The 16,735-nt window shown below is 36.4% G+C and overlaps 1 pseudogene; it reads left to right on the top strand.

The window, feature by feature from the left end:
* Positions 1 to 16,735, top strand: part of LOC109111210 — a 38,309-nt pseudogene that overhangs the window by 12,629 nt on the left and 8,945 nt on the right.

Raw genomic sequence — 16,735 nt, 5'->3', positions numbered from 1 at the left:
TAACACACTACACACATCACCACACACACTCACAATAGCGCAACCACACACACACACACACTACACTCTCTCTTGGTCTCTTCGACATACACACACCAAACAACTCGCACACTCACACAGATCACACTCTGTTTCTCAAGCTCGCTCTCGAACGCTACAACACACAAACAAACACACTCTCAACGCTCTTCTGCACTCACACGACACACACCACACACACACATCACACACACCGACCACACTAACATCTGTCGACTGCACTCACCTCCCACATCTACGACGCTATCACAATCAACCACAGACAACCCACACACTCGTGCACTATCACTCTCACTGCGCCTGCGCACACACACCTCTACAATGATTCCCAAAACACAGCTACATCACATTCTATTCTACACGACATCACATCCACACACAAAAACACATAACCCAACACCACAGCACACACTAGAACGAAAAAACACTGCTCGCGCTCTCTCTCACACACACAGAACAACACCGACTGCGCATAACACATACTCTCATCACTCACACACGAGATTAATCAACAAACACACATCACACACAGCAGCAAGCAAACTCTCATCTCAACTTACTCACACACTACCACACTTTATTATATGAGTATATATATATTTAGGTGCAGCATTACATTTCCCATGATATTTTATTATGTCTAAGAACAAACTAAATTGATTATGCTATTAACTTTATCAATTATTAAAACTTGACCAATCCACACCACCATAACCAGCGACACACCCCACTATAATAGCTACACACGACCCATTTCATGGGTTAGAATTGGTTCTTTATGACGTGCAATCTATCAAATGATTTTTAATAGTTTGTCTGAATGCAATAATCAATGGAAGCAGACTGGAAAGAGCAATGCATTATGATGCTTTATGGGGAGTATTTTTTTTGAAAATTGAATTATATATCCGATAGTATGATAATTGTTGGGTACACAGGTGTTACGAGCAGTACAAAAGCCAAATACAAATGTAGTTAAGCGATCTGCGTATCATCGCTGTGTGTGCGGTATAATGCATTCAGTCCCGGAGTAACAAAGCGCCTGTGGTTCACACTTGCAGTCAGTCCCTGTCAATCACAGAAAGTGCTGAACATCAGGCATGAGAAAGTGAAAACAATGAGTTTTATCGTCAATGATAATGGATTTCTATTACCGGGAGGGCAATAAAACAGCAAATGGGCCTCAAATGTGAGACTTGTGGGAGTCAAACCGCAGAGTGAATTTTATGGCTCTCCTGAACATGCACTCCAAAGTGAAATACTTCACAGGATTGAGACAATTAAAAACAAACTGAATAAAAGAAATACACAATGTGGCTTCAGTCAATGTGGCTGCACTACCCCTCATCTATCACCCTCAAGATTAGTGATGCCACGTTTGTTTCTTCATCAGATTTGGTAGAAATGTAGGTCAACTGCATGCAGTGTCCTTGCATCAATGGATTGCTCTGCAGTGAAATGGGTGCCGTCAGAATGAGAAGTGCCAAAACACGCTGGCTATAAAACATCTAGCAATAATCCAAACACTAATCCACAACAGCACTCCAGTCCCATCAGTTAACATCTGGAGAAGAGCAAAAGCTGAAACAGGCAAATCGGGGCAGCATTAAGACGTTTGTTAACTCACATGCAGGAGTCTATAATTCGCTGTTAAATAAACATATGGCTGACAAAAACATTTTGAAACGACACTCAATATGCGTCTCGTACAAACAGACAGACAGATAATATGCATTAATTCTCGTTCTCACACACACATCTATTTGGACTGATTACAACATGAATAGTTTTGTCCTGTTGTTGAACCTTCGCAGTCCAAGCCGAACATAATATTTTTTTACTGTTTGATCATTTAGTATATGGATTTGATCGATTTCATGAAATTTAATCGTATCTGGTCTTTTTGATTTATACGTTTTGATGATTTAGATGGGATTTTTATTTTTGTTATGTTATATTTGTGCTTAAAGTCCCTGGGCCCAAATATTATACGAGATCAGGCAAATTAATGGATTGACGTGTAAGTTGACAGTGAAGCTTTTAAGAGTAAGATTAAAAACAACAAGCGATATCACGAGTTTACCATTAATTTACGAAAGCACAAGGGCGAAATCTCAGTCCTATCATTCGTTGGAGTTAGAGTGTGTCATTGAGAGAGTTGCTGAGCATTGGCTGTTTGCGAAAAACTCTCTCAATCTGTATGTCAGTCGTGCATGTTGTCTGGCTCACGAGGTTGATTGTTAACGCACACAGCTATTGGTTTTGGTTGCATGAAAAAAATCAATAGCTAGCGGCAAAACAAAACGACAAATCCGTTTAGGACACAGGCAGTCTCTTGTATTGCTGTGGGAGTGATAGTGTTTAATAAAAAGGTTCAGAGATAGACGTAGACGGGGCAGACGCTTTAAGAATTAAACCAATAAACACAGGGCTGACGAAATGTCAAATGTGGGCTGGATATTTCATCAGATCTTGTTGCTACTTAAACATAAAGCGTTACATGTTACAGCGCTGGTGTTGGTCTTCCTCTAGCGTGGCTATCTTTGTTTTTAAGGATCTTCTGTTGATATTCCTGATTAGATATGAAGAACGGTTCAGAGAGATAGTTCCTGAGGAAAGAGAGTCTGGATCATTTGGACACACACACAGATCAAAATATTTCGCTCCGAAGGTCGCAGAGTCCTGCTGCTGATGACAATTTTTTGATTTGCAAACACCAAACAGGATAGTCTTGGCTGTATAGAAGAGAGCACTTCTTTTGTGCAAGGACAATCGTTACCAAAGTTCTTATTCTTCCAAGATTGGCTTAAAAATTAGCATTTGCCCACTCTGACATCACATTTTTCAAAACCGTTAACCACACAGGATAATAAACTGAAGGTCTCAATGGGCCAAAAAATGACTCATTTGTTATATCGCAAAATGCCTCTAAACACTCATGCACAAAACATTAAATTACAAAAAACATGCTACACAATAAGGCAAATCATATTTCCATCAAACACCAGCAACTTGTGGTCAAATAATATTGATTCCTTTCAATCAATTCATTACACAATGGACAAAACAACCAACGCACCCCAACATGCAGGCCATCAATAACCGTAAAATGAATGCAATAGCAATTACATATGATACTTCAAACAAATGGGATGACTGGAAAAAAAAAAAAAAAAAAAAGCTAAAAAAAGCTCCAAAGGACTTAGGGGGAATGGAAAATACCTTTTTAAAAAAAAAAAAAAAAAAAAAAGAAAAAAAACCAAAAAAAAAAAAAAAAAAAGATATATACATTTATACTTTGCGCAATTCAGTCGCATTCGTTCTTGACGATTATGCCAACAGGTTCTCATCAACATCGCACTGATATGTTTTACCCTTGGCAATGCAGCCCTGAGGGAAAAAGAAATACCTCCTTGGCATGGGCGATAATATCCATCCCCATGGCAAGAGTCCTCTGGCCTCGTATTGCCAGGCAACCAGCATTCATTGCGCCTCGCAGGAGGGGCATCTGCTCAGTAATGGCGCGGGTGATGCATACACCTTCCACGCGTCCAAAGCAGTAGAAGAAAACTCCCTCGATGGGTTTCAGAAAAAGGCGAGAGTATGGCAGGGAGGAATTGTATCATAAATACGAGGCTGTGCTGCAAACCATTCATTCACTAGGGCGAGGATTGTGGAAAGCCACAGTGTCGGTCCAATTATGACATTACATGTCCACAGGCCGGTGCCCATCAAAACAGTCCCTCTCGTCTTGGCGGTGGAATCAGTAATGTCTTTCCAATGGGCTATTCAAGAAATGTGATGAGGGCGTTCTGTATTGGATGGGCGTGCAATAGTTGTAGGTGGCGAAAGGACGCGAGCATTGGTAGAATGGACAGCACACATGGTGATATTGCAGCCGCCGTGCCGCCTAGGACCTGGCGACTATGACAGTGGACCTCCTGCCTCTAATAATGTTCGCTGACAACTCTTCACACGCCGCGTCCCTTACAGCATTTACTAAAGGGAGCGCGGCTTCATCCAGCAAAAATGTGAAATTTGTGATGTGCACCTCCCTTCAGCTTCAAGCTCCATTATTCGTCTAAGAAGAAAGAGAGCGGGAACAAGAGGCAAAATTCATGAAGAATAAGGAGAAGAAGAAAGCATGACATTATTCCAGTCGCATGTATTATGTAACTTTATGGTGGTAAAAAGGTGGTCTGTAGGGATTACAAAAAAAAATCTGTAACCTGCACCCATACTGGAATGTTTTGCTCTTCCTTTACGCTGTCAGATAGGTTTCTTTTGTAAATTGGAACTCTGTAGGCAGCTAGCTTTGCATGTCTGACATGGTTTTTCCGTTTTAAAGGACCCCCTACTCGCTCGATCTCTATAGTTGCCAAACTCAGGCACTGTTTATATTCCTAGGAAAAACAATGCGCCGGCTGATCTGCAATTACTGCTGCCTGGATTTCACAGCTAGTTCTGATTGCCATTGTTGTTGCTGCCAATTCTAGACCATATTCTACAATGGCAGACTCCTCTGTTCAATACTAAAGAATCTTATCTGTGTTGGATTCTATAAAGTAAAAGCACAAAAAGGCAAAAAGGGCATGTCAAAATTGACATTAACTGTATGAGAGTCACAGTAAATGGGATTGATTAATTTAATTATTTAAAACATCTGTGCATTTACTTGTTTGTAGGACTACATTGTTTGTAACTGACACATTGTTTGCTATCGAGGGTTCAATGACAGTAACGGCTGAAATACACAGTGGATAGCATTACAGTAACACTGTGATCTTAACATGTCTATATTCCGAAAAAAGCCTGACAATAGATCGCACAGTGGCTCGGGCGACGGCAGAATGGGGCGGACCCTTTACTCGCAGCCATTTCTATAAGGACAAGCCCTGATTGATGATGGGACATGGTCAATAATTGTTGGCCGGCGAATTTCATTTTGAAACTTAGGAGCTCTGAGATTTTGGTCCTGCCTTGCCTGCTGCTGCAGCTCCTCCCACCACGCATATCAAAACATCGCTCGCTTCCTCGGCGCAACCTCTGGCTCATGGCCGGGTCATTATCTCTCAGCTTTCCGTGCCTGTATGGCTCTCTTTGAATCGCATGCTTGCAAATAGCAACACAGAGGTGGCAGCATCTTTTATAGTGATGGATGAGGAGAGCGGGAATGATCGCTGGCTGATTTGAAGAGTTGTGTCAAATGAGTTTCACACAGGTGGGCATAGAGATTTAGTTAATTATGGAATGTAAGTTTGCTTATCAGCTGTGAATAGTGTATTTTTTTCTTTTGTTCAACACAGTCTGAATCTCATATTAAAAAAAGAGTTTGGGTCCTTTCAAGAGAGATCTGTGGTAACTGTGTTTTGAAAAAGGGTGTGAAAAATGTGTTTGAAAGTGAAACAAATGAAAAAGTGTTATAAACATTTGCCAAGGAGAAGACCTTCTGGCTGTGCAATAATGTGATGATGAAGATCAAGGGGCGATCCCAGTTTTCATTAGTGTGTCTTAGCAAATGAGAGACTGAGAAGGGGGAGGAGAGAAGGGGGAAAAACTGTAAGTAAATGGGGCCAGTTTACTGTTATTGTCAGTTGTAATAGACCCGATTATGACTGGTAGCTTTACTTGGTGTGCTGCGGAACGCAGTGTACAATAATCCGGAATCATTCATCAGGAAAAATTTGAATTATCGATTGTCAGATTAAATATCTGCAAACACAGTCAGGCATCATCTGTCACAGGAGAAAAGAAAATCTAAGGCTTTAAGGCAATGCACTACATGCAAAACTATGTTTTTCATGAATTGAGTTAAGTCAGTTTCAGTTAAAATATCTAGGAAACACCGCCAGCATCATAGTCCTGTCTACAGGAGAAATATCTAATGCTTTAAGGCAATGCACTACATGCAAAACTATTGTTTTTTCATGCATTGGTCAGTTTGGATATTTTGAGCTATTTTGCTTCTTTAACATGTTCAGGCTTGTGGCTAGAAAACCTACAAAATGCACCTTTATGTGTTTATTTTATTATGCTTTATTTTTATTTATTTATTTAGTTATTAATTTTTTTGCATCTGTAGATTTCAATTACAATGTATCATGTATCATTATGTTACATTTTATGACTTTTATTTAAATTTTTATTTATGTATGGTTTTATTATGTAATGTTTTTTGAATTAATGTTTATAATTTATCGTTTTTTCTTGCTGCTGACAGTATTTTCTAAATATATATATAAAAGGGGTTTTCAAAAAATATGACAACAAAATGAAAAGATTTTTGAACCGGTTTCATCCAGTGATCAGGGTTTCTGGTCTGACCCTTCCCCCTCCCTCTCCCCCCGTATGTAAAGTAGAGCAAATTTAATAGGATAATACCACACTTGCATATTTAAACATAACATTTCATCAGGACAAAACAGCTGATCTTATGTACTGTGATTAATCAACTGAGGAAGATTATTTTTAAGTAATTTATTATTATTGAAAATCACCTCAGATGACTTTGGTATTAATATTACTGTAACATTGATGCAGTTTTCGTCTTGTTGCGAGGCCGATTCAGTGTGTGTGTGTGTTTTAAAAAATTATAATAGTTTTTATTTCTTAGCTGAATATTTATAATAATATACAGGTAAGATTCTAAAAAGTATGTCCATGTATTAATTTGTTGAGTATTTAAAATAATATAAGGTACAATGTACAGTAATCCTGTCATTACACATAAAATAAACCCTTTCGAAGTGACACTTTTTTTTATTTTATTTTATTTTATTTTATAAGATTTATTTCTTTATTTTTTAATTTATTTTTTACGTAAGCACCACAGGTGAATAGGTAAAAACCTCGCTAATCAGTGTTTTGTATGCATTTTTTTTAATGAGGCATTTAAATTTAAATAGCACTATTGCATACATCGAATTCTTGTTTGATGTGCTGACATATAGAGTTAAAGATTTGGATTTCCTCTTTTTATTACTGCATTAATCAGAAAATACTTCAGCAGACAGAAATTACAGCATTTTCACCCATTTTTAGGAAGAAAGTGTTGTCAGGTGGAATTATATTCAGAAATAGATAGGACATATTACAAAAATGTAAACTCTGATGCAGGTAAATGCTGTTCACTGAGGGAAAAACCTCCATGCCCCTTTTAAAGATGTGGATAGTAATCAAAATCTACAAGAACGTAAACGATGCCATAAGATAAACACTAAAATGTATGCTTTTTGTTCCACTAGGATGAAAACAGACAGGTTATAGGAAGCAGAATAGCCAAAATTTCAATAACTGACCAATGGTTTTGCCTGTAGTGCTTTACTACTGTAAATGAGGAAAGCCTCTTTATGTTTTCATGCAAACTGCATCAGTTTCATCACGTCTCCATCAGATGTCAATTGAATTAAACTGTCAGATATAGCTGTCTAGGCCATTGTTTAGCAAACTCACAGCCACTGTACTTATAACGTGGACCATTTGTTTCCATATCTCCTCTGTGCTTTTTGCCAGATTTCCAAGTTGAAATACGGAATGTGACGCACACTTTTATTTCACATTCTGCATGGATAAATCGTTCCTTATTACATCTTTGTCTCGTTGAATGTCATGTTTCACTTGGAAATATGTCATATTATGGGAATAAAAAATGGTGTGCGATGCGGAATGGTTTTGTTTGCGAGTTGGTTGTGGAGCATCAGAGGGTTTCTGACATCACATCCACTGAAAAAGACTTATGCTGCTTCGAAGCAATCTTAAAGACAGTATATTTTACAATATCATAAGGAATTCATCGTTCTGTGAAAACATCATCAATATTTTATTTTATAAAGTAATGTGGAAATGGTTTTTTTTGATTTTTGTGCAAAAAATTATTTCTGGCATTATTAGTGGAGCCTCTAGGGGGAAAATTACTGTACATAACAGGAAATAATGAGGAGTATAAGTATGACCCTTTTAAATGCTTACATTAATACTACTGTAAAAAATAATATTCGAAATTATAATTAAAATAAATTATATAGAAAATAAAACAGGAAAAACTACTTCTAGTCTTTCTAATTAAATGCAAAATATTTGCATTAATGTTTTTGAATAAATATATAGAGGAATATTAGATTTATTTTTATGGACATAACAAACATTTTATTATAATATAATATAATTTAATTAAGTAAATAAAAATATTTTCTAATTTTTTTAATTTTTTAAAATTATAAATAATAAAATAAATAAAATAAACAGTAACCCCCACCAAAATCAATAAATAAATAAATAAATAATCAAATACATAAAAAAATACAGGAATTTTGTTTGTTATAGGAAAGAGCTATAATGTTTTTAAGACTGTTTATTATTTTTATATACAGAATATTTATTTTAGTTTCAATATGGTTGTTAGTTTTTTTTATATATAAAGTTAAGCTTTATTTTTCATGCATCAGAGGAGGGTTAATTTTCAATGTTGTGGGGCTTGCCATTTCTTTTGATTGGTTATGGTGGGTGGTTGAAATGTTGATCGGCAGGGGGCAATTTCTGAGTGAAAATTAAGTAAATTCTGCAAAACCTTTTTTTTTCAGTGCAAGTACTATTCAAGATTTAGGTATCATTTTTAAAATAGATTATTTTAATTCTAGAAAAAAAAGGCATCATAATATCTACAAGGTCAGTCCAACTGTCCTTGCCTTTCAGAGAGGCTCCGCAGCAAGACGACGATGACATGGAAAGGATGTTTTCCTGCAAGTTTTAGCAGGGGGGGGGGGGTGGCGTCCTGTCAGTCAGGTGCGTGTGAGGGGCCGGAGTCAGCTGCTTTCTCCAGCTCTTTATCAAGTTAATGGCACTTTGAACCCCGAGGCAGGAGGCCAGAGGCCTTCAGCGTTTCCCCCGTCTGGTCATTTAAAGGGCATGGGAAGAATAAGCCCCTAATTGAGGGTCAGATATACTTTCATTTCACATCCGACAAGCGGTTGCTCTAGTGGCACACAACAGCCTTCGATGAACAGGAGGAAGATGTGCATGTCAGAGACTGTGCATTAGAAATGCTGACAGTGTCATCACAAGCAGACACGTCCCTGTGTTGGTGTTTTTCTATTTTAAGAAACAAAGAGATGACTTGATATTATTCTTTTTTGCTTTGAGGCAATGCAAACACATTTTGAGGCAGATTTAAGTGCAACAGAAGAACAACAACTAGACCATACTATATTAAAAAACGATTCAATCTATTTCAGCTTCATCGCAGCAGGTCTGCATCAGATCTTATAATTTGAAAATGCCATATGATGCATACAGTAATGCCCATGTTTAATTGAAAAAAAACTTTATTGATGCATTCCAACTTTCAACAGTTTAGGTGACCATGTTTTTTGTTGATGTATTAATAAAATTAGTTTTAAATTTTTTTTTTTAATTTACTTTTCCTACAATTTTCTTTTTTGTAAGTTTTAGTGATTTTTGTGGTGTTTTTTGTTGTTGTTGTGAGAAACTATAATTTTTTTAATAAGTTGTTAATAATTTCAAACTATAGCATTAAATTTATGTTTAAAATAATTTTATTAATAGTTTAATAATATTTTTTTATTTATTAATAAATGGTGGGTTTTTGTTTTTATGTTGTTACATTTTCATTATAATTTCGTAAGTTTGGGTTGTGCATTTTTTTCTTTTTTGTTTAATTTTGGAATTAATTTTTATGTTTAGTACATGAAGTTAAACTAAATTAAAATAAGAGATATTTCCTTGGAAACTAGATGAAATAGTGGTTTTTATATTATTATTGATATTTTATTTTATGTTAACATTTATTTTTATTTCAGCATGTTTTGTTCTGGTTTTAAGTGTTACTAATGACTATAATAACCCTTGCACTACTATTGTATTCCATTTTATAACCAATAAATGGATATCCAGAATAATGGCATATTGCTAATGTATAATTTGTTTCTATCTATATTATACTTTGAGGCCTTTACTTTCATAATGCACATATAGGAATTCATCAATAATATAACCAAAAATATATTTACCGATTCCTTTGTTGGTTTTTGTCATGTTTTAAGGCATTGCATTTTCCCTGTGTAACAATGAATGATAAGTATTGTTTTATATGTAATTATATAAAAACTTCAAGTAAAGTGTTTTTTCCTTGGTTTTATTTTAGAATTATAATATATTATAACTGGTTTCTGCGACTCATACAAGCATTAAAGGTGCCTGCAATGCAATAATAACTAACTTTGTAATGTAAGGCTTCAAGTAAAGTGTCACCGAGATTGGTTTTTTTCACATTTCTGTGTTTTGGAAAGGCCTCTGCTGTAGTATCGGACAATGTTTACTTAAAAAGAAGAAGAGGCGGGAGATTTCAGCAATCGAAGAACTTCGAGCATCGTGTTCATACGTCGTTCGATGCGAAGCGAGGAGTCTTCGTCGGTCTTCCCACACAATGGCAGAGTTTAATAGAAAACCTCCGGAGACCCAAACCCATGGTGGCCCGTCCCGGATCACGCCGGTGGAGCTCAAACCAAAGAAGGTCAGAATTACTTGGAATAAATGTCAAGAAGTGTCCCAAAATAGCATAATAGACCTTTTCAGTTCACTCTGACTTGATTGGAAAGCTGCAGAGCAACAGTCTGGAAAACACTGTAAGCAGGAGCCGACTTCAGCATAAGCATGCTTTTAATTTTCCCCAAATATTTTGTGTGAATATTTCTCTGTGTTTCAAAAGTTCCCATAAACTGAAAAAAATATGCAGGTTTTTTAATTTCTGTTACTTTTTTTTTTTTTTTTTAATTTGATGCTTCAGTTTTTGTATAATAACAAAGATAGAAAAAAAAAAAACAGGTAAAAGAAAAAAAAATAGATAAAATAAATGAAATTAAAGGGCTAAGGCTTTTCTTGTAAAATTATATTCTGAAATAGTATTTTCTCATATTTTTTTTCTTATAAAACATACTTCAATAAGTTTTTTTTTTATTTGTAACTTTGTAAAATTGATTTCAAGTAATTCCACATTTCTTAATATTTTGTGTCTCCAAAAGGTCCCTTAAACAGAAAAATATGCTGCTTCTCTAAACATTTTTTTTATTTGATTGCTTTTTAGTTTTTGTAGAATAAAGCAAAGATAAAAAAATTATAAAATAAAAAATTGATAAAATCAAATAGAATTAAAGGGTTAAAGTTTTTCTTGTAAAATTATATTCTGAAATAGTATTTTTCTCATATTATTTTCTTGTAAAAACATACTTCAATAATACTTTTTTTTTATTTGCAACTTTGAAAAAATTTGATTAAGTAATTCACATTTCTTAATATCTGTGTTTCAAAAGTTCCCATAAGCTGAAAAATATGCTGCTTTTTTATTTTATTTTATTTTTTAAATTTTTTGATGCTTTTTAGTTTTTGTAGCATAACAAAGATAGAAAAATATATAAAATAATTTTTTTTTTGATAAATAAGTTAAAGGGCTAAGCCTTTCTACTAAATTACATTCTGAAATAGTATTTTTCATATTATTTTCCTTGTAAAATATACTTTAATAATACTTTATTTTTTTATTTGCAACTTTTGAAAAATTGATTTCAAGTAATTCACATTTAATTAATACTTATGACTCAAAGGTCCGTAAGCGGAAAATCTGTTGCTTTTTGTAATAAATATTTTTTTTTTTGGATAGAGTTTTTTTTTTTTAGTTTTGATAGAATAACACAAAATATATATATATATTTATTTTGCAACTTTGAAAAATTGATTTTCAAGTAATTTGCATTTCCTAGTATTTGTAACTGGAAAGCATGTCCAGTTTTGGCTGTTTGGGACTGGGTGCTTGAATACGGCTCTTAATCTCAGTCCTTGATATTCAGAGACACTCTTTCCAGGCTTGGGCGCGCTGTGTTTCTCCTGAGGGACGTCCTGGACGGCGCTCAGAAACACATGTTTTTTCCTCTGTCACATTGGCTTCTTATCTATCACGGGTCTGCTGTGAACACTGATTCAGAGCGCTGAATCCTCAGAGGGCCGAGAGATTTATTACCTCACGCTGGCAATTAATAATGATGCATGCGGGCCGCCAGCGCAGCGAGAGTCAGGCGGAAAAACTGCAACTCCAAGCAAAAGAGCCCAGCTTCTCAAACATCTGAAGATCTCTGCTCTTCTAACATATGCTTTCATAGAGAACAGCTTGCTCTGAATCAGGCCTGCTTCACGAATGTGACGTCAGAGAATTTGACAAGAAAATCCACTGCGTTTTTACACACAACAGGGATGCAGTTGCTAAGGTGTTCTGAGTGGTTGCTAGGTGGTTTGGTTGCAGATGTTGTTCGATGTGTGTCTGCCCTGAGCTCTTCTCAAACATGAGTGATGGACCTCGTGTCACTTCTGTCAACGCCACTGTGAATAAACCACATGACAGCTGATGAATGTCATGTCTTTCCTCAAATAACTAAATATACTGAAACAAAATAAATGGGAATATACTGAAAAATATAATGCAATATATTAAATAATACATAATCATATATGAGTAACTATTGCTTATATTTTTCAGTATACTGCAATAAGTATGTTTATATAAATAAAAAATATATAGCAATGAAGATGAATACAGCACTACATTTTTATTGAAACACTCAATACATTTTTAATTAATTTAATGCATGGGTTTACATAAAGCTGGCTTCATTGTTTGCATAGTTACACATTTCATATACGAAATTATGTAAATAAGAAAAAAAGTGTTTACTGAAAACTTAATGTTAAGTTTTTTAGTTCTTTTTTGGACAATATATGTTCAGTTCATGTATGTTCAAATATATTTATACTCAGACACAGAGCCATATTTTATTATATGCATATCGTGTATTATATAAAATTACATACAATACATTAAGTAAATAAATTGTCACAATTTTTTTCAATATAGAAAAGCTGCAAATCCCTTATGCATAAAGGTGCCATAAACGGCATCAATCAATAATCGAAAAGCCTCTTTGCTTTGGCCGTTATTTGCAAGAAAAGCAATCCTAAGATAGCTCAGACGGAGCATTCACGTTTAAATAAACACAAATCAGCCAGAAATAGGCTCCTCGGAGAAATGTGATTTTTTGATTCAATCCGCACCCAGATGATTCACACTCGCTTTAAATAGCTCCGGTTTCAGGCGCATTATCACAGCCTGCTCTGTTTCTTTCCCAGAAACATTCGTGCGCGGCAGCATGAACGCCCCACGGAGACCTATATATCAGCCATGCTGTCCAGACATGAGCCGCTTCTTCCCGTCAACCAGCTCCAACTCCCTGCGCAGGAGCAGCAGCCCGTCTGACCCGCAAGAGAGCGCAGTCCGCTTCGGCCAGCCTCAGGAGGTCAGCGAGGCCCGATGTTTAATCCAAGTACGAAGCCACTGGACTACACACGAACCCTCACCTGGAACAGAGAAGCATCACGCAATCATCCCACATCGAGAGCAGCACGCCAGTACATGGTTCTGAAGAAGAGCCTGTGTGTTCTGCAGCAACCACCGGCGTTCTACCCCGCGCGCCAAATCTCCACCTATGAGGTCAGGCATGAGAGCGCTCTGGACCGGCCTCCTCCTCCTCCGGCCCTCCCGGCCCCCTCAGACCCACCGCCGCCGGCCCCCCATCCCCGCTCCCGGAACCCGCCCGGCCCATGTATCCTGGGAGGGGAGGGGACTCGGGGCGCCCGACGGACGAGGCTCATTATGAGACGAGAATGAGGTTTTCCCCATCGTGTTCTCGCACAACCAGAGACCCATCACCTGCTTCTACAATCCCACAATGCCACACGGAGACGCTCTCACGCCGGACGTGAGGACCACCAACAGACTGCTGGTCCACCCACAGAACAGCCCGGGGAGACCGTACTCCTCTTACGACCTGAAGGTAAACGAACATCTGACATCTGATGTCCTGTGGCCAAAACAGCCTCAGTGTGATGTTGCTCAGAGCTTGTTTCTGACAAAGCATATTTAAAAATACAGTACTGTGTATCTTACAATTATGACTTTTTTTTCATGCAGTTGGCGAGGGCTTTGACAGTCTTGCAATACCGGACTTCTTTTAATTCTGATGTTTATATATAATGTAAATCGTACTTCTTACCATGTGTCACTGTAAGAATTTTTTTCTCTTGTAATTCAGACATTTGCAGCCTGGTCCGGTGTGCTGCGGATTCACAGTTTTTTATTTCTCACACATAGTCGCTTAGATACTGTGAAAGGCGCTAGCTGGTCAAAGTTTACATCTTACAATTCAAATTTGTTTACTCAGAATTCTGTTTACGTCATTTTCTCTTGTTTGTTTTTTTTTTAACTTTTTCCTCACACTTCTGACTTTTTCCTCTAATTCTCTCAAATCAGATTTGAAATTTTATAAGATTTGAGGTTAATTTCACAATTTTGTTTTTTATATTATTAGTTATTTTTCTAAGTTTTATAATTTTACGTTTTTTTTAGTTACGTGTATTTTTTTATACTTGATTTTTCATGAAAAATGAGAATTTGAAGATAAAACTCAACTGTGAGATATATTTCACAATTTAGATTTTAATAAAAAAAAAAAAAAACAAATCAGAATAGTTTAGTAAAAAAGTCACATTTGTTAAAATGTTTGTTTTTTTTTCGGTGAAATGTTTTTTTTTTCCTGTTATGTAAAAAAACAACAAAAGAAAAACACCTTAACAAATCATGAACTTACTGAATGTAAGCATTTTTTTATGTGTGAATGCAAGCAATTTTTTTCTGACATCAGAAATTTAGTTTTTGGAGTTCACTTTCCTTTTTTATTAAAATGAATAAAAAACAAACCCACCACGACACATACATTTATATAACTATGCATCTTTGACAACTTTATTAAAATGAATAAAAAACAAACCCACCACGACACATACATTTATATTTTTTTAAATATTAATATTTGAAAATTTGAAGTGAAAGTTATTTATTATAGTGATCTTTAAAGTGCAAAGCCACAGTAATTTCTAAAAAGTGCAAAGCCACAGTAAGATTAGTTTGAGAGAAATTAATACTTTATTCAGCAAATATGCATTAAATTGATCAAAAGCTACAGTAAAGACATTTCTAATGTTACAAAAGATTTCTATTGCAAATAAATGCTGTTCTTTTGATCTTTCTATGTATCTGTGAATCCTTAAAAATAAAATGTATCACAGTTTCTACAAAAATATTCCACAGCTGTTTTCAACATTGATAATAATCAGAAATGTTTCTTGAGCAGCAAATCATCATATTAGAATGATTTCTGAAGATCATGTGACACTGAAGACTGGAGTAATGATGCTGAAAATACAGCTGCGCATCACAGAAATAAATTATAGTTTATAACATATTCACATAGAAAACAGATATTTGTAATTATAATAATATTTCACTATTTTTACTGTATTTTTAATTAAATAAACAGCCTTGATGAACAGAAGAGACTCCTTTTAAAAACATTAGAACTTCTGAACAGTATTGTATACTAGTAAAATATCTTGAATACCCTTTAAGTCCCCGTTTGTCAGACGAATACACAAAGCAAGTTAATGCAGGTTAAAGGCAAACCAGCCCATGACTTTATTTCTATTTGTCCTTGTGTTTCTCTTCTCAATGAAAGGCTGACGCAGCCATGAGACTCCAGCCGGGATATTTGCACAGTGGCACCAGCAGTCCCCTTGTGAGCGGCACCAGGCCTCACAGAACGGTGCGTTCCTCCTCCAGCTACACCATCGGCCTCTCGCCCAACATCAGTTACCGGCCCACCGGTCCAGACCCCTTCATGAGACACTCAGGCTGCCCGAACCCGGGTCTCTACCCCAGACAGGACAGCCCCTCGCAGCCCCGGCCGTCCCCCACCGGCTCTCTGGCCAACAGCCCTCCAGGAACCTGCTCGCCCGCATTCAGACCCCCGCAGCACCCCTCGCCTCCCCGCCCGGACCGCCGCCGCCCGACCCCCTCCAAAGTCACCCACGAGCAGTTCAAGGCCGCGCTGCAGATGGTGGTGGATAAAGGAGACCCGCGCTCGTATCTGGAGAACTTCGTGAAGATCGGCGAGGGTTCGACGGTTGTGACGGGTGTGTGCATCAGCGTCCGCGAGAACTCCACAGAAACTACGCGGACGGGTCAGGGTCGTGGCCGTTCAAGATGATGGACCTCAGGAGACAACAGCGCAGAGAACTGCTCTTTAATGAGGTGAAAGAACGAATGAGCATAATATTAGAGATGCACGATATAATGGGAGAATTTCTGCCGGAGATTGACCTATATTTTTTCAACAACATTGTTACTAAAGCCACTGATACGATATATTTCATTTTTGTTTTTGGAAAACAAACACCAAGTCTCTCTGTGCAAAATTATGATACAAAATATTTTTAAATTAAACCTATTTGTTAGAATTAAATAAAACATTAATGAAGGTTTTTTTTTGACAGTACATTGAAGCTTTGAAAATACCTATAAAAAACTATATCAATCGCTGCATTTTTTCCCCCCAGAAAGATGCAGTGTTAAACCTAACATTTATTTGAAGATTTAACATTTGTAGATGTTCTAAAGCAAATGCGAGGAAGCATGGAGTAGGGGAGCTTGAGTGATTTGTTTTAAAAAATAACAAAAAAACACTTACACATTAATGAATAAATCTGTATATATAAAATTAGTTAATTTACAAGTGTCATGTTT

The sequence above is a fragment of the Cyprinus carpio genome, chromosome A25 (genome assembly GCF_018340385.1).
Source record: "Cyprinus carpio isolate SPL01 chromosome A25, ASM1834038v1, whole genome shotgun sequence".
NCBI classification, from domain to species: Eukaryota; Metazoa; Chordata; class Actinopteri; order Cypriniformes; family Cyprinidae; genus Cyprinus; species Cyprinus carpio.
Note: the sequence above shows the minus strand (reverse complement) of the source record. Positions and strands in the feature narration are given on the sequence as shown.